Consider the following 27,521-nt stretch of genomic DNA (forward strand, 5'->3'; position numbering starts at 1 on the left):
TTATTTATCATATTCTTTCCTATGTCTTTTACCCACATCTTTATAATCTTCATATCATACTTCTCAAGATATGGCAACATCATACTGAATTAGAAAATCAATTTCTTGACATCAATGACAAAATAATAATATCAAGACAGTAAACATCTTTAATCAGTTATATCCATAATCATCAACAACATTCTCAATATCCTCATGAAATGCCAACAATCTTTCATTGTCTGTTATAATGCAATATTGCAAACACTCTAGGCCACGAATAAAAGGAAGCAATTCCTCTAGGTCATCCCCTTCCATAATTCAAATGCCAACTCTTAGCACCACCCACTCCAAGACTGAATCCAGGTTAATCAAAAACTCCCCATCAATCAATTTGACCAATGTGAGTTTTACCTTTTCCACCTCTGGTTCGAATTCACAGGCCCATGCCATAATCAGAGAGTAAACCTCCATGTTAGTTCAATACCAATGACTGATATGTGCCACCTCCTCTGCAAGCATCATTCGAGCTGCCGCCCACAACTTCTCCTCCTTAAACCTGAACAGTCCTTGCATTCGTTTATTAGATACTTTGCCCAAAAAGGGAACCAACTTCTTGTCTGTTCGAAGTGTGAAATTGGCCTCCATTGTCACCTACAATTTCAAAATCACTTCTTGCAAAAAATGTCTTATAGAAGGTACGATTATACGAACTATAGATTTGTTCTGCAGTTGCTTCAAAGAAAAAAGTGGTACACAGATCAAAAGGTAAAAAAATCTGCCTCCGTCTTAACTCTTATAGGCCGGCTAATGAATGTGTATGATTCGATAAGACATTAATGTCATGAGATCCGGAAAAAGATTTCTTGCCATCCTCCTCTTCCTCCTTTCGTGCAACATGCTGCAGACAACTCCTTGTGCAACAATTGATCGCCACCTTGGCATTTGTACTTTCCAAATTTACTTGCCTTAACAGGTTGAGGACTATAGTTGCACATTTTTAAAAATTAATAGACTAAATTTATTTTGAAATTTTATGTATATTTTTAAACTTTTTTTGAAAATTATATATTGTAAACATATTTTTAAAGAATTTTGTTAAACTTTAAATTAATATTTTAGATTTAATATTGAATGTTTTCTTTTTAATATTAAACTTTTACCTTTCAAATTACATATCAAGATTTATATTTTTATTTAGTTATTTGTTTTATTCTAGAAACTAAGTTTCATGTTTTATACTATTTTTGAATTTAAAATTTTTACAAATAATATTAACATTATATTTAATAGTTATCTCAAACTATTGCACATGTTTAATTACAAATAATATTAACATTATATTTAATAGTTATCTCAAACTATTGCCCAATGCCCGGAATTGAACAATTTAAATTTAATTAAATAGAATTAAGTGAAAGTCTATAGTCTATAGACTATAAATCTCTTTTTCGGGCAGAATTTTAAAATGATTAAGTAGACTTTAAAACAGACCTGAAAAGTAACATGAGTATGGTGATGTGCCAAAAAAAATGGCAGAAGTCGTGGGACCCACTTCATCTAAAAACAGGTACCATCGACCGTTGGATGAACAAAGATCAACGACTAGGGTGGACTTCGGCCCGAATGTGGGAAGTGAACACCTTTCTGAGAACTTCACCCGGAATTGGAGATTTTAAATTTAATTAAATATAATTAAGTCTAAAAATCTCTTTTTCGGGCAGAATTTTAAAATGATTAAATAGACTAAAAATCAAACCGAAAAAGTGACACGAGTATGGTGACGTGCCAGAAAAATGGTAGAAGTCGTGGGACCCACTACATCTTAAAATAAGTACCATCAACCATTGGATGAACAAAGATCAACGGCTAGGGTGGATTTCAGCCCGAATGTGGGAAGTGAACACATTTGGGAGAACTTCGCCCGGAATTGGACATTTTAAATGTAATTAAATATAATTAGGTTTATAAAGCTTTTTTTCGGGTGGAGGTTTAAAATGATTAAATAGACTAAAAATCAAACCCGAAAAGTGACACGATTATGGTGACGTGCCAGAAAAATGGTAGAAGTCGTGGGATCCATTACATCTTAAAACAGGTACCATCAACCGTCGGATGAACAAAGATCAATGACTTAGGGTGGAATTTGGCCCGAATGTGGGAAGTGAACACATTTGGGAGAACTTCGCCTGGAATTGAAAGGTTTTAAATTTAATTAAATATAAGTAAGTCTATAAAGCACTTTTTTGAACGGAAGTTTAAAATTATTAAACAAACTTAAAAAACAGACTCGTAAAGTCACAACAAGTACCTTGGTCCCTCGTCCGTTGGATGAGAAAAGCTCAATGGCTTAGGGTGGATTTCGGCCTGAATGTGGGAAGTGAACACATTTGGGAGAACTTCACCCGAAATTGAATGTATTACATTTAATGTCCTCAGAATTTATACCGAAGTAGTGAATGTTTTGTCCTTCGGCATCGAATAGTTATTAATAATAATTAATAAATTTACAACATGATTCTTAATGTCCTCGGAATTTATACCAAGTAATGAATGTTTTGTCCTTCAACATCAAATAGTTATTAATAGTAATTAATAAAATTACAACATGATTCTTGATATTTTGCCATTTAGGTTTTACTTTTCTACTTTTTAGAGTTTTCAAAATAAGAGACTTGTAAATCATAATCATCTTTCATTTCTTGGACAAACCTGTAAATTTAGGGAGATTCAGAAACAACTACTAGATTGAGGAATGCAAGTTGCAACAGAGACTGTCTGCGCCAATCTAGTGAAATAGAAATTCCAATTTCTAGGTAAAATCTAGAACATGTACATCCCGCCTTTTTTGCTTTTGGTAATCCCGTGGTCCAATTTGAGGGTTAGCATTTTCAGGTTTTTATTTAGAATTATTTTGAATTATTAACAATAATAGTGATGAGGAAAATGGGAAGCAGTAGTTCTACAAGAAGCCAAGTGAAAAACAAAATGTACCTAACCAAACTGGTTAAAACACTAGGTTTCACTGATGAATACCATGATATTTATGACCCTGCTATCCATGGTGAAAAGCGTATCATTGTGTGGGGGAAAAAAATGACACTAAGCAAGCATGCCCTAATCTCACTTTCAATCACACACTTGTGGAATATGAAAGAGCCTAGAGGTATCACACAATTAGCTACTTCTTTTTGTGGAAGAGAGAGCCACGGGTTACCTATTAGGATTTCTATTCCTTTGTTGCAAATGATAGATAAAATGATGCAAGTTCAACTACTAGCCCTAGAGTGCAAGTATGAACTAGTAACAAGATTGCAAGATTGAGATTAAGTGATGAAAAGCTGTAAACACAAGGATAAAAGGAGAATGCAGATGTGTACCTGGGGTTAAAATCTGAGTGGAAATGTTCAGGACAGGGGCGCATGCACCACTGACCTGATTCTGTACCTGGAACTGCTCCTTTTGGCAACCTGAAAGCTGTCGAAAAGTGCTGAAAACTGCTGTTGTCTGGGGGACCAGGGCGCCCAGCGCCCCTATCCCAGGGACCAGGGCGCTCAGCACCCCTGTCCTATTAGGACCAGGGTGCCCCATGCCCCTGTCCTAGGTTTCTGCTCTGCAATTTGGTATGTTGTCCCATCTCAGTCTGCTTCCGTCGGATCTGCAACTTGCGGCATTGTCTGAATCTCGAAACCTGCACTTATATCTGAAAAAGGTATGGTGGGCGGCTATATAGGGTTTTGCCTCAGTCAAACCCCCACTTTGGTGATTTCCACTTCCACGAATAGCCAAGTTGTATTGTAAAAGTAGTGTGTGTGTGCAGACCTTGTGTGTGTGCAAGATCCTAAAATGCAAGTAAGCAAACTAGAGCAACCTAGAAAGTAAACCCTAATTGCTTGTAAATGATAATGTAAATGCTCCAAATCAAGATGCAAAGTGATCTAAAGCATGAATACAAATGATATAATGAGGCTTATGCAAATAACTGAAAACAACATGAAATCATACCCAACCCCAAGGGAGGGGTACAAGCAAATCTTTAGTCGGTGATCCCCTATTGCTCTTCAATGTCTTCAGAGCCCTAAATGGATGAATGCTTGATAGATGGATGTAGAATGTTGTTGAAGTCCTCAAATATCTGCTCTTTCGCTACATAGAAGGTCCCTAAAACCAAAATTCCCATCCTTTCAAGTGAAGAAAGAGAGCTCTTATATATGAAACCCTAGATCTTAATTTCAACTTTAGGCCGACTTAGAGATTGAATCTCCCACCAATTTCTTGGGGTTAAGCTTTATTTTATGTTTGGATTGCACTCCTAAAATTTTGGGAAAAATGTTTGGGACCGTGTGCACTCCGGGCGCCATGGTCCCGACAACTTTTCACCAAATTTTCAGGGCCGTCGGATATGATAATTTTAGAGTGAATCCCGAAGTTACAGCTGATTTTGAGATGTTTTGACCCTCGAAATCAAGCCCCCAAGTTCAAAATTGGACCTAATTAGGGTTTTTGATTAAATGATGTATTGGAAGAATAAAATGAAAGGGGCACACTTTAATGAAAAGAGCCCAACTTTATGATATGGGAGATGATAAAATAGAACCTTAGACCTAGTTAATTTAATTAATTAAGTGCTAAAGGGGAAATGCAATGCAAAATGCAAAATGTGCCAAGGCGGGTGCTAAACTAGGTGTGAAATTGTACCACCCTAGCAAGTGCGTACAATTTACGACGCTACAATCATAGATATTAGATATACATTGTCTAGTAAGGTGACAGATGCATCCAGGGAAAAATTTACTATTTTCAACCCAATGTTACAACAAAAAACAAATAAAATCGCATTGTGGGATGTTGGATTGGGAAGCATGGTGTTACCTAAAGTATTCCCTTGCCCTGATTTTTTCATAGTCTGCGCCAAAAATTATGATGAAGATAAAAAAGCAATTGTCAATAAAAATACAAAAGAGGAAATTCTATCCATAAACGAGGGAGAATTTGCTCGTTTGTTGAACCTAGGATTTGAAGCCCAAAACTAAAACATCCAAATTGAACTAGGAAAGCTAGCAGAGAATTATGAGAGTCTCGATCCAAGTTGCAGAGATTCATTTATCAAAGCTCTAATAAAGATTGGTACTGGTATTGTGTTGGATCAGAATCATAAGCCTCCTTATGATTCTAAAATTTTTGTTCCATGGGTTGGGGATACTATTTCCTTGTTGTCGTTTTGCCTGGGATTGGAAAATGATAGGGAAGTGGGTGCAAGCCTTCTTGAATTGATTTATAATGTCCATTGTGTAGGTCAGCCAGTAAGATATAATTTTATTGAGCACATTGTAAAATCCATGCAAAAATAGTTACTAATGATAAAAAAAGGTTCCTGTAAGACATTTAGGTTCTCATCCTACTTGTGCTATCTCCTTCTATCCAAGTATCATGCAATATTTGAGACCAACAAGCTTCAAATTATGAGCTATAAGATTGATGAGAAGACTGGGAGGAGAACAGAGTGTCCAATATATTATTGGACCCCAAAGATAAGGATGCATGATAACAAAAAGAACTACAACCATTTTGTAGACTTCTTTTCGGCACCAATGTATAAGGAAATTACAAGCACTCCAATGCCTAGGTTGTCTATGTCTTGTAGAGATTGCATTCAACTCGGAAGTCAAATAGAATTGGCTGACTGGTTCTTCATAAAAGAATTCACTTTGTTAAGGTTTTACGGATCGACAGTAAAACCATATAGACTTCCAATACATGTGACAGAGAGGGTATTTGCATTAGAGTATATACAAAAATTGGAGAGCATAGATAGACACTTCCATGGTCAGAAAAAGAAGAGCATATTTCCTTCCTTGCCTTTCTCATGTGGAGGGTTCACATTTGAGAGAAAAGCATTCATTGTGGCACATGATTTCTTGACAGTTTTTAACTTTGGTGATGAGGGTCTCTGGCAGTATGATCCAATCGGTGTAGTTCAAGCAAGGCTTAAGAAAAATGGGAACTCTTCAGTGTTATGTCAACATGAAAGTAAGCCATTGCTAGAAAAGCTTAGAAACAAGGACTCCTGGGATGAGTTTAAAAAAGAGATGGAGAAAATTGTAGCTGACAATAACATTTCAACAGAAGAAATTTCATCACAAATTATGGCATTGCAAATGCACACAGAGAGGACAACAGAGGAGGGCCAGGGCATCCAAAATAGGAGATCCTACAATTTCTACCTAAAATCTGCTAATCCATCTAAAAAAACTATTCCCAAATCAATTCTGCATGAATGTAAAGAGAATTATTTCACTCAAACCAAAATAAATGATTTTTGGACTATGAGGAGGAATCTCGGTGAACCAAAGACAAGTGAAGAATTTGAGAGCATCGACGAGGATGTAGAGTTTAGCAAATTGTGGGATATGGAGCATGGCGGGACTAAAGGTGATGATGATGAGCATGAGGTTGCTATTGAGCCCCGTCCAACAACTACTATGGTCCCTAAAATATTAGGTGGAGTCAGTGAGTCCATGAAACACTTCAGGTACAACTTGCATCACTGTCAAAATCAAAAGGTCCTTATAAACTAGTCATTGGACTTGATTCTTCAAATTCATTAGGGATAGGTACTACTCATTACCCTCAGGGTCCACCTACATTTGTTTCAGGTTCAAATCCACAACCACCACCACATCACGGTATTCCCATTGGTGGTGAATCAAGTGCCACTGCCACTGGTGGGGAATCTGGGGATAGTATTCCTATTAATGTTCAGTCAAGTGCCACTGTGATTGGTGGGGTTGGCATGGGTACTACTACTGATACTAGTTGTCTTGGTGTTGGACAAGGGCAACAATAAAATATCTCTCACAAGAGGCCACTAGAGGTAGATACTCAATCTCATACTATTGAGAATCCTATATCAAGTGCCACTGACACTACAAATCAATCATTTGCAACTTCAAATCACACATCTCAAAAGATTGTGAAAACTACACATGAAAGTGTCAGTGGGAGTGGAACAGCATCAGGAACTGCTGTTGGTAATCCTCGTCAAGCATTAGTTAAAACCAAAGGAATAAGTGGAACTGGAGCCTATGGTATTCCTATGTCACCTTTCAAACATTCAATTGCTTCAGCAAGCCTAGATTTTCAATTTCGTGATTACTATGAAAAAATATGAACACACAACAAAAGCAAATAAAGAAAAAAAGAAAACATTTCATAGGAATTCCGTGTCTGAAGTTGTAAACAAACAGCCTGCAAGGAATAGGGTATTTCCAACATATAACCCATAGAAAGATATGATGGAGTTCATGGTTGTTATGCCCCCAAACACATCTAAAGATAAAAATCCACCACACAGTTAGATAGATCCCTCTCAATTTCAAGTTAGCACCCTCCAAATGGTTTTTCCAAAGTACATAATGTGGACAAAATTAGTGTGTCAAAAAGGACTAACAAAGTGGTCTACACTTCACTGCTAAAGGTGGAGAGAGAAAAAAATAAATTGGAGAAGCAAATAGAAAAGTTACAAGCAGACCTGGAAAACAAAAAATCAAGGAGGAAAGCATCAGATAGCAAGTGCAATGATTTACAGAAAAGGATTAAAAATTTAGGCTTTGTAGTAGAAATTGTAGAGCAAGAGAAGAAAGATGCAGAATTGAAGGACCTGACTAAAAAACTGGCTAAAAGCAGTAAAAAAATTGTTGAGGAAAAAGCCAGTTTTGAAAAATTATACAAAAGTTATGAGTCTGCTGCCACAGAAATGAGAAAGTTACAGGACCTATTGGATCATGGGAAGGAAAAAGAAAAACATTTGCAAGAGGAAGTAGAGGAAGAAAGAAAAAAATGTGCACAAATGAAAGAAGACCTGCACAATGCAAATGATAAAATAAAAACTTTGGAGGATAGATTGAAAGACAATATGAAAAATACAACAAAGTATATACAAGAAAACATTTAGCGGCGAATAATGCAGAGTAGTGAGAAGTTGTGTGAATGGTTTCAATTGACTGAAAGTATGAGATTTTTTTTAATAAAAATCAAAGGGCACTATGAGAAGAGCACACATGTTTATTCGAAAGAGGAAATGGAAAAAAAGATTTTGAAAGTAGTCTATAGTTCTAGTGACAGCTACTTGGCATCCAAGGGAATTAAGAGTCGCATTGATGCCACAGTTAAGACATCATCTATCATTCAAAAATGCCAGAAGCTAAGAGAAACATCAGAAGTTATGGACAGTTGTGGAAAAAAGATAGTGAAGCTGCAAGAAATGAAAAATAATTTGATTAAACTTGGTTTCCCTAAGCCTGTTGACACATCAAATAAATTCATTGGAGAAGAAGCTTACAAATGAAGTTTGAAAATGAAGTTTGATTTAGACTTGCTTCCAATGGACACAAGTCCCAAAAGCTTTCTCGAATTCATCCAACCATTTACAACTCTAAATATGGTATTGGATGAAATAGTGATGTTAAGTAAATCTTATAAATATGGAATGTTGATGAAGTTGGAGTTGACTTTCCATAGTTTACAGAATATTGACCTTCCATCAGACGGAGAGTGGAGCACCCTACAAAAACTGGCACATAATTCTTAAGAATCATAGCATTTATTGCACAATTTTCTTCTTTTATTCTTAATTTCAAGGTTTTATGTTTTTTCTGTTTGCTATTTTGCTAATCTAGCCTATGAATCTATGATGCATTGGCTAATGCTATTTTGCTAATCCAGCCTATGAATCTATGATGCACAGTGCAAAACTTCAGCCAGTAAATTTGTATTCTCAAATTCTCCCTTGCTTTAACATTTATGCATTTCTCTATTTTTGATTAGTAGTTTTTAGACACTCCTATTATGTATGTTTAATTTGTCATGGCATGAATTAATATTTAATTTTGAACTCTGTTTTTTGAACAGGAGACATCAAACATGTAGCAGATGTTAAATTGCTAATACAGCCTGTGATGGCCATATAAATATGTGCTAAGTTTGTGATTTTGATGTTCAGTGTTCACATGTTGCAAACTTGCAATTCGACCTGAAGCTGTTGTTGCTCCCTTGTTTCTATAAAAGGGAATTCAGGGTCAATTGCAATTTTACAAAGGGTTCTACTTCTGAAACTTTGTATTCACTTTTGCATGGACATTGGAGAATCACATAGGAGTTGTTGTTGCTCTCTTGTTTTTATAAAAGGGAATTCAGGGTCATTTGCAAAGGGTTCTAAAATTTTTTATTCACTTTTGCAATTGGTATGGAGAATCACACAGATTGGAATTTGGTGTATTACTATTGAATGAATTGTATCATATGGCTATATTTTGAAAGAATTAATGAAAATCTAAGTTCTCGACATGTGTATTACTATTGAATGAATTGTATCATATGGTTCTGAAATGTATCACACAGATTTGAGACTCAAACATGTATAAATAAACAATAAACATCTCTGTATCAATAAACACATTATGTTTTTTTTTTATTATGCTATTTTAAATCTGGAAATAAAAGTTGAAAAATATAATTACAAATCAATATTAAATTCTAATTGCAAAAAGTAATATGCTTTTGTAATATGAATGATGAGATACAGTAATAAGATTAATAACTACCAATATCTTATTGTTACAGTTGCCATTCATCCTCATCAAATTCAATGCTTTCTTGATTCCCGTCTGTGGTTTCTTCACTCTGAGTCTAAGTTTGCATATCTTCTCCGAACTGCATCTCAATGCTACCAGTAGCTCCAGTAGTCCCACTAACACTTTGGTTTGAAGTGTTCCCCAAACCTCTTCTTTCACATTTGGACCTCCAGATTTGTAGTGTCGTATCATAAGGAAAAGTGTGGACATCATACCTAGATGTATAGAGCCTCAAGAAATTCTCCAAATTTTTGTCTAGTTTGTTTCTTAGCTTTGATTTTAGGAACCCCAAAGCACTAAAAACTCTCTCATCTTCCACCAAACTCAATATCATGGTAAGACATAAATCAGCAAGCTTCACATATTCTGGCATTGAATCATGCAAGGTTTTGTTCTCAGCTATATATTCCCAAACCCTTGTTATTGATCCCTCTTCGTGGGGGTTATCCATTTTGGCATATTGTTCTTTCATAGTGTATGCAAAATGAGCTGATTGCTCTCGAAGATGAGTTTCGTCTAATATTCCATTTATAGTTACTCCATTAAATTCTCTAGAAATGCAAAATTGTTTTACCAAAGTCAGTAGCTTACATCAAAAATTAGATGCACTGTTGAGGCTCCAATAATGAGGAAACACAATAGACATGGCTTCGAGTAGGTTGTGAGGAGGGAATCTACTTCTAATTTGTGAGGAAAGATCATTTGCAATTTTCTTCACAGAAGTAGTTACAGTCTCAACAATCTTGTTGAAATATTCCTTTGCAACTCTTGCTAGTTTCTTCCTGGGGCGCTTTCCTAGTTCCTCGGGGTCGACCATGGCATAGAAGTGCATTGGTATCTCAACTCCCCATACATTGGCACATACCTCCCCGTTTGCACCAATTTGTAAAAAGTTATCAGGATTGTTCAAATCTGTGAGCCACTTAACAAATTTTTCATCAGATAGTGTTGGTTGATTTCGATAGAGATTGTCGAGGGTCAGGCATGTCATCTTATGCATCGTAGCATATTCTACAATATACAAAGCTCTTTTTTGGGCAGCCTTCATAATATTCCTTATTTCCTCTAGCATGGGCAGAAGAGCTGCTAAAGTTAAGAGTGTCTCTAAATTACTTAACTTGCCAAGAAGTTCTGGAAATTTCGGTTGATCTGATTCATCGCGAGTTGTGTGAAATAGTCCAATCAAGGATGGATATTCTAAAAACACTTGATGCACTAGACCATCCAAAGAGATCCATCTGGTATCATTATCCTTGAGAAGCTTGTTCCCATCAATTAATCCATCAACAAAGTTTTGAAATTCCATAAATCACTTGGGACTTCGACAGAAGTGTGAGTAGAGATCTCTGATTAAAATTTCAATTTTTTTAACCGAAGCAAACTTGCTCACAATTCCAAAAGCTAGATTCATTATGTGAGCCATGCAGTGAATTGCAGTAATGTACGATGCAAATGAAGTTTTGATCTTTGTACAAAGTCCATTCCTGTGACCTTGCATTACTGAAGTTCCATCTGCTCCAAGACAAACCAATTTTTTGGCTACTGTCATGTCATCCATACCTCCATATTCAATTAAACTTCTCTTTACTAGTTGAAATAAATTTTCCACTATTGCACTCTCCTTCATTTTAGCAACAGATAGTAGATGTGGTTGGCGGGTATGATTCTCTACAGTATAAACATGAATGCATACCCATGAAGTATTTTCTACTACGGTAACTTCGTCTAAAGAAAATGCAATGAAGTTTGACTCTCTTATATTTTCCTGTACATCTTCTTTTTCAACCTCAGCAAGACAACTTGCCCATTCCCATCCACTATTTACTGATCAATGTCTATTAGGATAGTTAGGAACTTTCAAAAAGTGTAATAAACCACTAATTGATGGGAAATCTGTCATAGCACACCCTCTGCTCAAAATATGAAAAACAACGCTTAATTGAACAACTTTTCCCAGTTGTTCTATTTGCATTGCTTTTCCAAAAACAACTTCAATAGAACCTTTAACTTCAACAGGCTTCATCTGTAATTTCTCATGAAAATAATAATCTTCGGCATTCCTCACATACTTACATTCATCCTTTGTTTTCCATCTTATCACTAATTTTTCAACCCCGTCTATCATTTGTTTTTCATAAACTTTACCCATATGATTTTCTATGGTGTCAAATTTTAGCTGCAACCTAATTTCCTTGTTATGTTTCCAAGTGCAAATCTTACACTTGCACTCTATTGGAGGCTCTCCTTCAATTGGATTCTCGACTGGTTCAATGAATGGATACTTTGATGCCCAATTAATTTGAAAATTCCTCACTGACATATCCCACTCCCGATCCTTTTTTGATTGTGGTTCACCCTTTTTTGATATGGCTATTCCTTTCCCCTTCCATCCATTATCATCAATGGCATTATCACCCAAGCCGATTATATCATTCCGGCTAACTTGGGTATCTACCAGATAATCTTCTTAAAGATCATCCTGATCTGAGATATCAGGTTCGCCGCCGTCTTCAACATGCGGTGCAAGTGGTGAATTTTGTACTTGTACTTGTGATGATGTACCTTCCTAATTTTCACATCCAATACCAAAGTATGAAGACAACGTTCTTCTTTTTGTTGGCCTCTTCTGGCCTTCCCCACATTCAGGTTTCCTACCCCTCTTCCTATTCGACATCTCCAACGAAATCAAGGCTGCCAAAAAAATATCAATTTGCTAAAGAAGCAATAATAGGCTACAATGTATAATATACCACTTCAAAAATATGATCGCTCACCTTTAGGGTTTAGGTCACTAGTAGTCACCAATACAGTCAACGACTCAACAACAATGATTTTCCTTGGTCTGAAACTTTTCTATTGATCAAAATTCAAAGCCTAGAACCCACTAGATTGTGTTGAGATATTGAGATAGATCTGATCTTTGGATGTATCTATACCAATCCTTATATGGCGAATTCCGCAGGAATTTTATATGGTATACAAATATTTGGTGAATCCCGCGTAACTATAACATGACTTATGTAATTTTTGAGATGATTATAGGTCGTCCAAATATGACTTATGTAATTTTCAAGGCCATTATAGGTCGTCCAAATAATAGCCGAATACAATATAGTTGGTGAAAGTTGGGGTGAATGGAGACACGCATTGAGAAGATGTCAGGCGAATTGGGTCCCCTTGGCTAACAAATCTTCACATGCCTATAGGCGAATTAAGGTCATCTATTAAGGCAACCTCAGAGAGTGTAGGAGAAACAATTAAATTTACCGTGTGTCCACCATATATTGTATTGGTGAAATCATCACATAGAAACATTTATTTGCATAAAACATATGGCGATCGAGCCATGACTATGACGGAAATTGATAATGTTTTGGTGACATAGCCACCCCCAAACAATACAAAATATTCACCATTTCTGACATGGCCGACGTGAAAAATTCTCCATTGGCGAATATTCGCCACTAAAGTAAACGCTAGTCCTGAGAAAAGTTGTAGTACTAAGAAACTGATAGTAGAGGTTATACTAGAAGGTTTGATAGAACAAGTTGGAAAGGTTATACTAGAGGGTTTGAAGAAAGATTTGATACAACCAGTTGCAGAGGTTATACCGGAAGCTGATTTGATTTTGTAGAAGGATCTTCTAGTTGAGCCTAATGGACAGATGGGACCGGATGACAAAGAGCTTATGGTGACAAACCAGATGAAGTCTTGTGGCAAGACCAAGTCAGAATTGTAGAAGAAAGAGAATACTAAATGCAGACATTGTGCATATTTGAAGCAAAGGAAGAGAAACAAAGAGGGTCAGAGGTTAGAGAAGTTGGTTGAGGCACCGAAAGAGTTAAAGTAGAGGTTGGCAGATAAAGAAGATGTTTAGATTGAATAAATGAGCATGGGGTCTTTATTTAGAATCATTTTAGATGTTCATGAGCTTCCTCTCATGGAACATATTTTTCTATTTGGGTTGTCTAAAGCAGCAGCATCCCTAGTCGATGAGCAATCTTGCATCATCCAAAAATATTTCCTTTCAGTTTTGTTCTTGTTTAGTTCTCTGCACAATTTTATATGTTCTTACCGATTGGTATCGGTAGTTGCTTGTTCTTCATGGAAGATCTTATTTTTAATTTACAGGTGGGTTCATATGCTTAATTCCATATTTTTTAGTTCATTTGGATTCGTTTCTGGTCAATTATCGCTTCTGATTGACTGTTTCTGGGCTCCCAGACAGTTCTTATGCTTACCGATTGGTTTCCCTTCATTACCAGCATGATTTTTGGCATGCGGATCTATCTTGGGTCTTGTCCAATGTTCTTTGGCATGTGGCCAACCTTGCTGCTAAACCACATCGCTTGGTTGTTATTTTCTGGAAAAAAAAATTAATTCTTAAGACCGATCTAATTACACATTTCATTTCCTACATTGGTAAATGTATCTTATGAGGTCTACTCGGATATTTTCCAATGGGTATAAATATGTTATTATATAATCATTTGTAGGGACAAAGGAAGTAGAATGGAGAATAAGGATTGAGATTTTTCAGATATTGTGATTTGGTGGATTCTTAGAGTCCCGAATTGGATTGTATCTGGCTAATAGCCTACATGTAATCGGTTAATTGCCAGATGTTATTTAATGATTATATGATGATTTTTGGATGATTGTTGGAAGTCCTAAGGAATTAATATGATCTATTTATGTAATCTTGTTATGTATTCTTACTGCTTTCCTGGTGTTTCTCTTGCTGCATAAGCCAGTTGATTCTCTTTGAGGGTTTTATCGATTATGGCTACATTAGGTTTTCAAAACCTCAAAGGAACATTCTTGACCACCAATACTCATCTAATCATTGATCCACATTAAAATAGAGTAAAAAAACATGTCTAACCCTATTCCAAACTCTCCAACATCCAAACACTCCAAGCACCCAGGATTTGTGTCTACTCACTCAAGACCTCTCCCCTTTTACGACTTCCAATTTGTACCAAAACTCAACTCACAACCTAAAATAGACATCCACAAACTAATGTACTCCCAATAAATCTTGCAAAGACCTCTCAACACACACCACCATGATTCTCTACACTCCCAACCACCCAAAGGTCAAAGGAAGACTAACTATTGCAACACTGTCTTTTTGTGACTGTCTCAAGTACTTAGGATAGTCACTCCTTCCCTGCCCATTTCTACCGACCACACCCTCTAAAACTAATGATGATGATAGTGGACCTTGTTACACCTTCCATCAACACCAAAATCAATACCAAATTCATTACCAATCATTGCTAATGCACTAACTCAAGTCACTATCAAATTGTGATAGTCCATGTAAGGTTTAAGATATTCATACACCCTCACGCTTTGATAGGTTTTATTGGTCTTAAATCACCTGGAATAGGTTGGGGACTCCCTCACACACCCCTCACTCCATTTTAAATACCACTCAATGACCTTTGATTCCTTTACGCCACCGAATCTTCATGAAACCGTTGTGTTGTTGCACTCAGACACAGGAATCAACACTTTTCAACATACTTGCACGTGACAAAATGCTCATGAGACCCTGCAAATACCTAACCATGAGAGATAATAATATATTACATGTCTCCACCCATTTTGGAGGGTCTACAAAGCTTAATAATGAATATTTACATTTTTTATGTTCACTATTAACCCTAGGAAGCGTTTTGGTAGTTTTTACAAAAATTACTATAACTTTTCAAACACACAATGAAATCAATTGAAACAAAGACTGAAATGAAGTATGTTCATCCCCTAAACATATACAATGGGATACAAAGGTTTGTGATAATTTTTTCACAATGAAAAATGAAGAATATCAAACTGTCACGTTGAAGAAAAGCTCATAAAATGCAGGGAACAATGAAAACTTTATTTATTTTTGCTTGTTTTTTACACCAACATGCATCCAACCTCTATATGGTTCAAAAAAAGACTTATTTAAAGGCTAACCAAGAATCTTCAATGGTTGTAAATACCTTTTAAACTTGTATCAACAAACTAACACCTAATTACTTATAAAATGCACAAAAGTTGCTTATGACAATGTTCACAATATTGACAATTTTGCTCCAAATTGCACCTAGACTTGATCCATGACTCCCATGACTCAATTTTGATCCAAATAGGTACAAATAGTCCAAAAAGACACTTAAATATCATAAAACAACAATTTTGAGCCATCGAGGCCTATTTCCCACAAAATGACAACTTTTGACAATTTGACATTTTTTGAGCAATATTGACAACATGACCCTACGAGGACTTAACCAAACATTAAATGGTCTTATTGACCTTATTACATCACATTTGGCATTACAAGACCTTATTTATCACTTTCACTCTTTAAAATACAAAAAAATCATAAATTGCCTCATGGAGGCTTGATAGCAACTTAGGTACTCTTGCACCAATGAATAATCTTACCATTTATTAAATTAATATCATAATCATCTAGGAATAGAATAGAAAAACTAAATTCTCTTTTGTCTTGAGCTTCATCCAATAGAATGGGGAACTAAAATTTTGAACTATAAAATAACTCTTTTAGGTAGGTGATTGTGATGAGAGAACTTATTAGATAAGCTATACTCCATCTGTATTTTAAGTGTGAAGCTACACATAGAACATCCCTAAGTTCCCATGGTAGACCTTGTTATTGAATTTGAAAAGTTTTAGGCTTGAAATTTAATATGTTCCAAAAAAAATCTGAGTTATTCAATTTATTACTAGACTTTTATTTTCATGCCATTATTTTTATTGTGTTCTACTCCCATGTATATTTTTATACATACTTTATAATTCTACCTTTGTGATCCAATCCAAAATTGAAAAATCATAATTCTTTAATTGACCAGGCAAATCAGATTGACATCTAAATTGAGCTACTTGTTTTATGCAACTCATTGGACATTATACACCTATTTCTCTCAGAGTATCTTATTCTTTATGTATGAACTCCAAGTAGTTGGTCAACAACATTACATACAACTTCTTATATATAGATTTAACTATGTTTTACCTCTCTAAACACATCGAGCCTCATGAATTTTTGTTGGGAGACACTTTTAAGGTTAAATTGCTCATTGTGATAAATGTTTCTTACTATAATCCCATTTACATGTACCCCAATTTTTTTCGATAAATAGGTGTTATAATTTCTATTAATTAGAGAATAATAAAGAACATATTCACAAAAGGTGGATGATGGAAAGTCGCATGGACAAAAAACCAAAGAAAAATAAATAAATATATCATAAAATTAAAATTATTCACTTCAATATAAGACCTTTAGTTTAAAAAATATAATTTCTATGCATAAGGCATATACATATTATATGGCATATCTTTGGATATATTCATTTATGTATATGCATATGTTACTGTATAAAGGCTGATTTTAGTTTTGGTTCATAATTTTTTATGGATTTCTCTTTGTTAAATTTCTTTTATATCTCTTTTTTATTAGTCTTGTTGTCATATTATGCATACACACTTATAACTTGTTTAAATAGTAGTGTATTTTAATTTTTACTTTATTTTCTTATTTTTCATCTTAAAATCTGAATCTTGTGCAACCTTCCCCCTTCCCCCTTCCCCCTTCCCCCGCATCCCTTCTCTTTTTATCTAGTCTTGGTCTATAAAAAATTCATTTTTTGACTACAACTACTCTCTTTCATCTCGATGGTGAATTAAAAAGTGTGATCCAAGATGAATCAACATAGCTATACATAATCGAAAGCAAAAAATTATATGCAATAAACATGATGGATTGTGGAAATACAATTTTTTTTCATAAATAAACACAAAATACAGTTGTAGAAATAGTAGGATGCAGTGGGTCACAATCACTTGAATTACCTCATGCATCAAAAGGATTTTGAGTGACATGAGAGGGATCCCACCCCTCATCAACTTTGCCTTTATCTTTATGTTCATCATAGGCCAAAGAAGCCAATTTCTATTGATAAAACCATTTACAAGAATCACTAGATGATCACCCAAGAGATCCACCAATAGATAAATAGAAGAACTCCAGAAGGCCACCCAAAAGTCGCACCATTCTCCCTAGTTTTTTCCACCATGCTTTTCAAAATTCAGTTACATTATTAATTATGTTTGGCCAAGGCTTCAAAATCTACATTTTAAGTTAGGGCCCTCAACATTGACCTCATGCTATTGGTATAATATATCCACACCATACCTCCAAAGCATACTATGTCTCTCTCTCTAGAGTACAATCAACTAGCAAATTTTATTCTCTTGAGCTTCTTGTGTCTAATATCAATTTGATTTTTTATATCTAAAGTTCTTCAGATTTATTACATCTAATTAAATAAGGATTTAATTCCATTTTTAAATCTAGCGTCCCTTCCTTTCCTTTATGTGTCTCTTGTTAAGTTATTAATGCATCCTTCTTGGCCTTCAAAACAATTTTAATTTGAGATTTTGTATATAAGTATATATATTTATGAAATAAGGAAAGTCGATCAAATACCGAGGAATATTCAAAAAGTATAATTTATAATTCATCATTTTCTAATTGATATTCTATTTTATCAGAAATAAATTAAAATTATATAACACAATCATCAATGAACTCATTATCTGGATAGAAGGTGAGCTGATCATGGCGGGAGCAAGCATTATGAAAACCTTTATTTTCTCCTTGAAATTTCTTGTAGATTTTCACATTGGGATTGCAGACTTTTGGACACATATTGTGAGGCTCAAGCGGAATGAGAGAGAGAACAATGATCTTCATCCAAATTGGCTGGACATAACCGCCTCTGCAACTCTACCTGACAATCGAGCTTCATATGCATCTGACATAGAATAGTTTGCAGCCTCCTTACAGTTTGCATCTGACATAGAATATGTTGTGCAAGGAAGGATCCTGAGAAGTGTAGCCAGAAGTGTGCGGAATAGTTTGCAGCCTCCTTACAGTTGCCATCTCTGTTTGCCAGCTCAATGGCGCACTAGATTGGCACCGATATATCCCCGCCACGCCATTTTCATGGCATGCCAAAATCCTTTTTCTCCGAATATTTGTCTGATCACATGCCGAAATATATTTTTCCCGAACATTTCTCCGAATAGTTATGTGGCACACGACATTGCACAAAGCATGTATTTTAGCTCCTACCTTCAGCATGCCGGCTATAGGAGGACATCCATGGAATTGCTGTGTGAATCTCCTCAACTTCGCTCTGCTCTCTGCCCCCTGGAATCATGTTTCTGATTTTGTTAGACAATCACAATTATTGGGCTATTGTTTGTTTGAAGTTGAAGTCCAACGGATTCTTCTTTTGTTTGTGGCCAAAACTCTTGGCTATTCACATTCTCTTTGCAAGTTCTTTAAGAGCTAATTGTAATTCATTTCTGAAGGTTAATTGCTGGAGCTGATTGCAGCTGTGTATATGTAAACCAGATTGGTGAATAATAGAGTGATTCCCCTGCTTCAAGTGTTGATGTAAGCAATTGCCGAACCACGATAAATCTGTGTGTCTCACTGTTTGTGTTGTGTGTTGCTAATTCTATTTATTTGCTGTTTTCAATTCAATTTCTTCATCTTAACAATTTGTATCAAAGCGAGGCTAGATCGCTGTTTAGATTTTGGTGTTTGAATTTTCAGAATCATGGAAGAATCGAAGATATAGAAGTTCTCCGGTCAGAGCTTCGGGTTATGGAATGTGCAGATGGAGTCTTTGCTGATAAAGCAAGACCTTTTACTCGTGGTTGAAGGGAAAGCAAAGAAACCGGCTGGGATGGTTGATGAAGATTGGGAAAAATTGGACAAGAAGGCGAGAGCGACAATTTTTCTCTCGCTGTCCAATAATATTCTCTTCAATGTCATGGGTGATGCAACAACAAAAGAAATATGGGATAGACTCTCAGCCATGTATGAAATGGCATCGACTGCAAATAAAGTTTTTATTATGAAGCGCTTGTACAAACTAAAAATGAAAGAAGGTTGTACTATGACAAACCACATCAATGAATTCAATACATTGATTAGTCAAGCTACTTCGGTGGGGATGACACAAGATGATGAAAGAAAGGCTATTTTATTATTGTGTTCTTTACCAAGCAGCTGGAATGGTGTTGTAACATCAGTTAGCACATCTATATCCGGTAAAAATAAGCTAAATTTTAATGATGTAGTAGCTACTCTTCTCAACGAGGATTTGAGGAGAAAGAGTGATGAACCTTCATCCAATGAAGCCTTAATGGTGGTCAACACTGATAATAGAGGTAGAAGTCATAATAGAGGCGGAAATAATTACCATAGACGTTCGAAATCAGAAAATAGATCGAAGTCTAGAAATAGAAATGGTGAATGTTGGTTTTGTGGAAAAGTTGGTCATGTGAAAAAGGATTGCAGAAATTTCAAAAGGGCACAAGGGAGGGTGCAGGATAGCAAAGCAAATATAGTTTATGATAAAGATGATAGGGTTTTAATCCTTTCAACAACCGGCACTACTCTAGATTCATGGGTGCTTGATTCCGGTGTCTCCTATCATGCTACCTCATGTCTTGAAGTGTTCATTAACTACCATGAAGGTCATTTTGGCAATGTTTTCTTAGGAGATAACAAAGCTTGTAAAATTACCGTCAAAGGGGATGTATTGCTGCCATTAGAAGGTGGTAAAACATGGCTGCTCAAAGATGTTTGCCATGTCCCAAAATTGAAGCGGAATTTGATATCCGTTGGATAGCTCTTTGGTCAAGGTCTTAATGTTAATTTTCTCCCGGATACATGGAAAGTAACCCATGGTACCATGCTGATTGCAAATGGTAATAAAGTGGGAAGCCTATACATATTTAAGACTCATGGTGAAGTGGGAGTTGCAATGGTGATTGAGGGCAACAAAGTGGATCTTTGGCATCAAAGACTTGGGCACATTAGCAAGGAAGGTCCCCATGTTATGCATACAAGAAATTAGCTACCAAGCCTCAAGCTTGTTGACTTAGCCTTTTGTGAACATTGCCTTTATGGCAAACAAAAGAGAGTCGATTTTTTGAAAGGTGGGCATGACACAAAGACAACACCACTGGAGCTTGTATACTCGAATGTTTTTGGACCGACCGAGGTAACCTCCATTGGAGGAGCTAACTATTCTGTAACATTTCTTGATGATTGTACAAGAAAAGTATGGATTTATATGCTTTCTAGGAAATCTGATGTATTTTCAAAATTTAAAATTTTCAAGGCATTAGTTGAAAATCAGATTGGGCATAAGATTAAATGCTTACAAACCGATAATGGTGGGGAATTTTGTTCACATGAATTTGATGATTTTTGTGCTGATAATGGGATTAGAAGAATCAAGGTTGTTCCTTTCACTCCTCTAGAAAACGGTGCAGTTGAGTGGATGAATAGAACAATCCTTAAGAAGACATGATGTATGTTGTCTAATGCAGGTTTAGGCAAAGAATTTTGGGTAGAAGCATGTAACACAACAGTATATTTAATCAACCAAAGTCCATCATCTAAATTGGATTTTGGTATTCCGGAAGAGGAATGGCAAGGGAAGAGGATTTCATATTGGCATCTTCATGTGTTTGGATGCGAAGCCTTCTCGCATATACCCAAGTAAAAGCAAATGAAATTAGATCCAAAGTCATTGAAATGTATCTTTGTGGGGTATGGAGAAGAGCAGTTTGGTTTCAGATTGTGGGATTCAGTTCACAAAAGGATTGTTCGCAGCAGAGATGTAGTTCTCCATGAAACCTCCTTTCCCGCACTACAAGATTCAAATAAATCAGAGACAAAATTTGTCCCTATGTCTCTATTTCAGAATTTGACTACCAATGCTATGCCTCCAATCTCTCATTCAGTGGGAGATCCTATGACATCTACATCTGTTGAATACAATTCTCAGTTTAAGAATGATGAAGTGAGTGTTGAAAATGTTTGGTCTTCATTTAATTCAAAATTTGGGGGTCTTTAAAACTTAGCATATCCTCCCCAAAATACCACTGATGTTGGAGGAAACTTGGAAAATCATTATCACAGTGATGTTGGCTCACATTACTTGGTTGGGCAACTTCCACGATGTTCTGCACATCCACCGCCCTCTACACATTGTGATCTACACTCCTCACGGTATGTTGCACAGTCCTCACACCCACCTCCACTGCAGCCTCTGCAAGCTTGTGCCTCCCCTCACTTCTCGCATGACCTGCCCACAGCTTCCTCCACTCCTCCTTAGGTTCCTTGCTCCCTTCCCTGTGAGTCTCCTGCAGTCTTCTCCCCACTCCCGCGGGCTCCCTGCAGTCCACTCCATGTAGTCCTTGCAGGCTCCACCTCTGTAGTCCACCCACAAAGTCTCCCTCCCATGTAGGCCTGTGAGGATGTTGCCATGGCCTTGGACATCTAGCCCTCTCGCCCATCTCACATCGTGGATAAAACTTCTGCGGGGTTCCCCTCTTGCGATTTGTGTACATCAAACGTGGATAAAAATCCACAAGTTTCTGATTACCCTACAAATAGAGATCAAACGAGACTAAAAAATAGAGTCATTAAAGGGGACATAACCAGAGAGAATGGGAGAGATGTAAAATTGCATAAATAGGGATCTCAAAAATTGAATGACTCTACTACTGAAATAGAGAGTCAATTGAGGAAATCAACTAGACAGAGGCAACCTCCTGCAAAGTTTTTTGATTATGACTTACTATTTTGTGAAGAGGTTGAACCTTCTTTGCTCATCTCTGATCAAACAGAGCTTGCAACATACAAAGAGACTTGTAAAAATGCAGACTGTGATAACTGGCATGCTGTAATGTGCGAAGAAATGGATGCACTAGTGAGAAATCGGACATGGGATTTGGTGCCACTTCTACCTAATAGAAAGGCATTAAGAAATAAATGGGTATACAAACTAAAAGATAAAGCTGATGGTCACAAAAGATTTCTACCAAGACTAGTTGTTAAGGGATATGCTCAACAACAAGACCTTGACTTCAAAGAAATTTTCTCACTAGTAGTTAAAATGACTACCATCCGAGTAGTATTGGGATTGGTTGTAGTGTGGGGTCTTGAAATTAAACAAATCGATGTGAAGACGATATTTCTCAATGGCGATCTTGATGAAGAAATATTTATGCATCAACCAGAAAGGTTCATTAAAAAGGAGTAGGAACACCTTTATTGCGGATTGAAACATAGTTTGTATGGGCTTAAGAAAGCCCCCTGACAATGGTATCTTAAATTTGGCAAGTTCATGATTGATCAAAAGTTTACTCGCAGCGAGTCTGATCCTTGTATCTATTACAAGAAGCTTCCTAATGGCGAATTTGTCATTCTTCTCCTTTATGTGGATGATATGCTAGTGGTCGGCACAAGCATGAGGATTATGAGTGAACTTAAGACTCATTTAGCAAAGGAATTTTCCATGAAAGATTTAGGGGCAGCTAAGAAGATCCTAGGAATGACTATTTTTGGGGATAGAAAAAAGAGAGAACTCAAACTATCTCAGCAAGACTACATTAAAAAAGCCTTGGACAGATTTGGTATGGCGAATGCTAAGTCTATTTGTATACCTTTAGCCTCTCATTTTCAGTTGTCTTCTCAATTGTGTCCTAGAACACAAGAAGATAAGGAGTTTATGGATAAAATTCCATACAAATTTGCAGTTTGAAGCCTCATGTATGCTATGGTGTCTACTCGACTGGACATTGCTCATGCCATGGGATTGGTGAGTAGATTTGTCGCTAATTAGGGCAAATCACATTGGGAGGTAGTTAAGTATATCTTGAGGTATCTCAAAGGTACTTCTAATTTTTGTTTATGGTTTGGAAAGGACAAGGCAATTTTGCAAGGGTTTACCGATTCTAATTTTGCCAGTGACTTGGACAAAAGAAAGTCTACTTATGGTTATGCTTTCACATTTTCTGGGGCAGTGATTAGTTGGGCTTCAAAATTGCAACATACAGTTGCTCAATCAACCGTGGAAGTAGAATACATAGCTCTTTCTAAGGGAGCAAAAGAGATGGTATGGCTGCAACTCTTGTTCAGTGAGTTGGGTTTTAAGCAATCACATTTTTCTTTATTTAGTGATAATAGCAGGACAATTTTTATGACTAAACATCAAATATGTCAGCCGCAGTCAAAACATGTTGATGTTCCCAGTCATTATGTTCACCATATGGTCGAAGAAGGCAAGTTTGATGTAGATGAGATTCATACTGACCTGAATCTAGCTGATGTGCTCACTAAAGTTTTTAAGTGGGTGAAGTTTGATTTCTGTCGAGCTTCTCTCAGCCTTTCCAATAATTGATAGTAGAACTAAGTGGGGGAATCTACTTGTTGCAGCAGTTCATTGGCCTTCAGTGGGAGATTGTTGGAAGTTGAAGTCCAACAAACTCCTTCCTTGTTTGCCACCAAAACTCTTGGCTATTCACATTCTCTTTGTAAGCTCTTTAAGAGTTGATTGTAACTCAACTATGAAGGTTAATTGCTGGAGCTGATTGCAGTTGTGTATATGTAAACCAGATTGGTGAATAATAGAGTGATTCCCTTGCTTCAAGTGTGGATGTAGGCAATTGCCGAACCACGATAAATCTATGTGTCTCATTGTTTGTGTTGTGTGTTGTTAATTCTATTTATCTGTTGTTTTCAATTCGATTTCTTCATCCAAACAATTTGTATCAGAGCGAGGTTAGATCGCTGTTTAGATTTTGGTGTTTGAATTTCCCGAATCATGGAAGAATCGAAGATAGAGAAGTTCTCCGGTCAGAGCTTCGGGTTATGAAAAATGTAGATGGAGCCTTTGCTGATAGAGCAAGACCTTTCACTTGCACTTAAAGGGAAAGCAAAGAAACTAGCTGGGATGGCTGATGGAGATTGGGAAAAATTGGACAAGAAGGTGAGAGTGACAATTTTTCTGTCGCTGTCAAATAATGTTGTCTTCAATGTCACGGGTGATGCAACAACAAAACGAGTATGGGATAGACTCTTAGCCATGTATCAAATGGCATCGAGTGCAAATAATTTTTTTATTATGAAGCGCTTGTAAAATCTAAAAATGAAGGAAGGTTGTGCTATGGCAAACCACATCAATGAATTCAATACATTGATTAGTTAGGCGACTTCGATGTGGATGACACAAGATGACGAAAGCAAGGTTGTTTTATTAGTGTGTTCTTTACCAAGTAGCTGGGATGGTGTTGTAACAACAGTTAGCACATCTATATTCGATAAAAATAAGTTAGCTTTTAATGATGTAGCAGCTACTCTTCTCAGCGAGGATTTGAGAAGAAAGAATGATGAACCTTCATCTGGTGAAGCCTTAACGGTGGTCAGCATCAATAATAGAGGTAGAAGTCATAATAGAGGCATAAATAATTACCATAGACGTTCGAAATCAGCAAGGAGATCGAAGTCTAGAAATAGAAATGGTGAATGTTGGTTTTGTGGCAAAGTTGGTCATGTGAAAAAGGATTGCAAAAATTTCAAAAGGGCACAAGAGAGGGTGCGGGACAGAAAAGCAAATATAGTTTATGATAAAGATGATAGCATTTTAATCCTTTCAACAAGTTACACTACTTCGGATTCATGGGTGCTTGATTCTGGTGCCTCCTATCATGCTACCTCATGTCTTGAAGCGTTCATTAACTACCATAAAGGTCATTTGGGCAATGAATTATTAGGAGATAGCAAAGCAAGTGACATTACAGGCAAAGGGGATGTATTGCTGCCATTAGAAGGTGGTAAAACATGGTTGCTCAAAGATGTTCACCATGTCCCAAAATTGAAGTGAAATTTGATATCCATTGGACAGCTCTTTGGTCAAGGTCTTAATGTTAATTTTCTCCTAGATACATGGAAAGTAACCCATGGTACCTTCCTTATGAGGTAAGTTGGTTACAAGTTGATCTGAAGACTGAGATAACAGAGCAGTGATGTTGTATCTTCGAGTGTTTGTCATGTCTTGTTGGGAAAACCTTCGCAGTATGATAAAGGAGCTATTTATGACTGTAGAAGAAACCTAGTCACTATTGAGAAGGATGCGCATAAGTTCATATTGATTTTTTTGAAGGAGAAAGAGAAGGAGGTGAAGAATCTGAGTCCTGAGAAAAGTTGTAGTACTAAGAAACCGATGGTAGAGGTTTTACCAGAAGGTTTGATACAACCAGTTGCAAAGGTTACAGTAGAGGGTTTGAAGAAAGATCTGATAGAACCAATTGCAGAGGTTATACCGGAAGGTGAAATGATTTTGTAGAAGGATCTGCCAGTTGAACCTAATGGATAGATGAGACCGGATGACAGAGAGCTTATGGTGACAAACCAGATGAAGTATTGTGGCAGGACCAAGTCAGATGTGCAAAAGAAAGAGAATAATAAATAGAGACAATGTGCATATTTTAAGCAAAGGAAGAGAAACAAAGAGGGTCAGAAGTTAGAGAAGCCGGTTGAGGCACCGAAAGAGTTAAAGTAGAGGTTGGCAGATAAAGAAGATGTTTTGATCAGAAATGAGCATGGGGTCTTTATTTAAAATCATTTTAGATGTTCATGAGCTTCCTCTCATAGAACATATTTTTCTACCTGGGTTGTCTAATGTAGGAGCATTCCTGGTCGATGAGCAATCTTGCACCATCCAAAAATATTTCCTTTCAGTTTTGTTCTTGTTTATTTCTTTTTGCAGTTTTATGTGTTCTTACCGGTTGGTACCAGTTATTGCCTGTTCTTCATGGAAGATCTTGTTTTCAATTTCCAAGCAGGTTCATATGCTTAATTCCATATTTTTTCAGTTCATTTAGATTCTTTTCAGTCAGTTATCAATTTTGATTGACTATTTCTGGGTTCCCAGATAATTCTTGTGCTTATCGATTGGTTCCCCTTCATTACCAGCTTGATTCTTGGAAAGTGGATCTATATGGGGTCTTGTCCGATGTTCTTTGGCATGTGGTCGACTTTCTTGCTGAACCGCATCATTTTGTTGTTATTTTCTCAAAAAAAAAAAAAGTTCTTAAGACCGATCTAATTAGATGTTTTATTTCCTACATTCGTAAATGTATCTTATGAGGTCGACACGGATATTTTCCAATGGGTATAAATATGTTATTGCATAATTATTTTTAGGGACAAAAGAAGTAGAATGGAGAACAAGGATTGATATTTTTCAAATATTGTGATCTGGTGGATTCTTAGAGTCCCAGATTGGATTATATCAGGCTGATAGCCTATATGTAACTGGTTAATTGCCAGATGTTATTTGATGATTATATGATGATTGCCAGATGATTGCTGGAAGTCCTAAGGCATTAATATGATTTATTTATGTAATCTTGTTATGTTTTCTTCCTTCTTTCCTGGTTTTTCTCTTGCTACATAAGCCAGTTGATTCTCTTTGAGGGTTTTACCGATTATGGTTGCATCAGGTTTTCACCACCTCAAAGGCACATTCTTGACCACCAACACTCATCCAATAATTGATCCACATTAAAATAGGGTAAACCAACATGTCTAACCCTATTCCAAACTCTCCAACATCCAAACACTCCAAGCACCCAGGATTTGTGTCTACTCACTCAAGACCTCTCCCCTTTTATGACTTTCAATCTTGACCAAGACTCAACTCACAACCTAAAATAAACATCCAAAAACTAATGTAATCCAAATAAATATTGAAAATACCTCTCAACACATACCACCATGATTCTCTACACTCCCAACCACCCAAAGGTCACAGGAAGACTAACTGTTGCAACACAGTCTTTTTGTGACAGTCTCAAGTACTTAGGACAATCACTCCTTCCATGGCCATTTCTACCCACCACACCCTCTAAAATTAATTATGATGATAGTGTAACTCTATACACCTTCCAACAATATCAAAATCAATACTAAATTCATTACCAATCATTGCTAATGCACTAACTCAA

This window comes from Cryptomeria japonica, chromosome 10, assembly GCF_030272615.1.
Source record: "Cryptomeria japonica chromosome 10, Sugi_1.0, whole genome shotgun sequence".
Taxonomy (NCBI): Eukaryota; Viridiplantae; Streptophyta; class Pinopsida; order Cupressales; family Cupressaceae; genus Cryptomeria; species Cryptomeria japonica.